General features: G+C 38.8%; 1 protein-coding gene across 1 annotated transcript in view; it reads right to left on the minus strand.

Moving 5' to 3' along the window:
* LOC103750013 (Alstrom syndrome protein 1-like) overlaps positions 1 to 1036 on the minus strand; it is a gene marked incomplete at its 5' end in the record, with an annotated part of 83275 nt that overhangs the window by 33562 nt on the left and 48677 nt on the right.

Here is a 1036-nt window from a genome sequence, read left to right on the forward strand (position 1 = left end):
ATCTGCAAGCAGGGCTGGGAAGATGAAAACAGGTTTGCTGGCCAGCCAGTTTAGCCAAATGATGAGCTCCAGGTTCAGTGAGAGACCCTGTCTCAAAAACTAGTATGCACAGTGATGGAAGAAGACCAATATTGACCTCTGGCTGCCACACATGCACCTTCATCCACTTGCACATGTACATACACCCATGTGAGCACATGACAAAAAGCAAACAGAAGTGGAAATTTAACTGTTAAATTTCCTGCTGCTTGTTTAAAAGAGAAAATAATTTACTCTAATTTTAAATGCTGTATTATATAAACAGTATCAAATTATCACCTAAATTAGAACATATAAAATATTCTGAATGTAGACCTGATAGCAGAGACTGCTAGCTGTTGAACAAAATCTGCTTCATCTTGGAGAACAGCTAAATTACATTCTTACCCAGAGAACAACGATTTGGGTCTGGCCCATGAAAACTCCTATATATGTTGTGCCACGTTCCCTGTCCCTTCCAGCTGACCCAAATGAGGAATCCAAGACAGCAGTTATACACTGTTACTGTGCATTCTTACCATCGTGCATGTCACATCACTACGAATTGAAGTGCCAATAATTCATCTGCCTGCTGAAAAACAGAATCAACTAAGTCCTTACATACTACCTGCATTTTTACAAAAATTATGAGTCAAAAATAAGTCAATCATAAGCAGCATGAATTCCACATACTCTACTAGAAATTAAGTTAAAAAACCCTATTCTCATAGATATGTAAACAAAAGATGAACACAGTAATTTTATAGTTCATAATGCTTAAACTAAAATTAGGTTTAATGATGAGAAAGACACAGTAACAGTTCAAAGATAATTACTGTTAGGGTTCCAAACAGCAGCAGCTTCCCCCCCTCCCCAACAGGGACCTACAAACTTTGGAGCCCGAAAAAGGGAACTTAGCTGATAAGCACCTTGACCTTTGAAGTCAAGGGAAACAAACTCTGCTGAGAAGCAGCCTGCCTTTCCTCTGACCTCCAAAGATAAGATAAGCAGATTCTAC

Source organism: Nannospalax galili, unplaced genomic scaffold, assembly GCF_000622305.1.
Source record: "Nannospalax galili isolate Female #2095 unplaced genomic scaffold, S.galili_v1.0 scaffold3407, whole genome shotgun sequence".
Lineage (NCBI taxonomy): Eukaryota > Metazoa > Chordata > Mammalia > Rodentia > Spalacidae > Nannospalax > Nannospalax galili.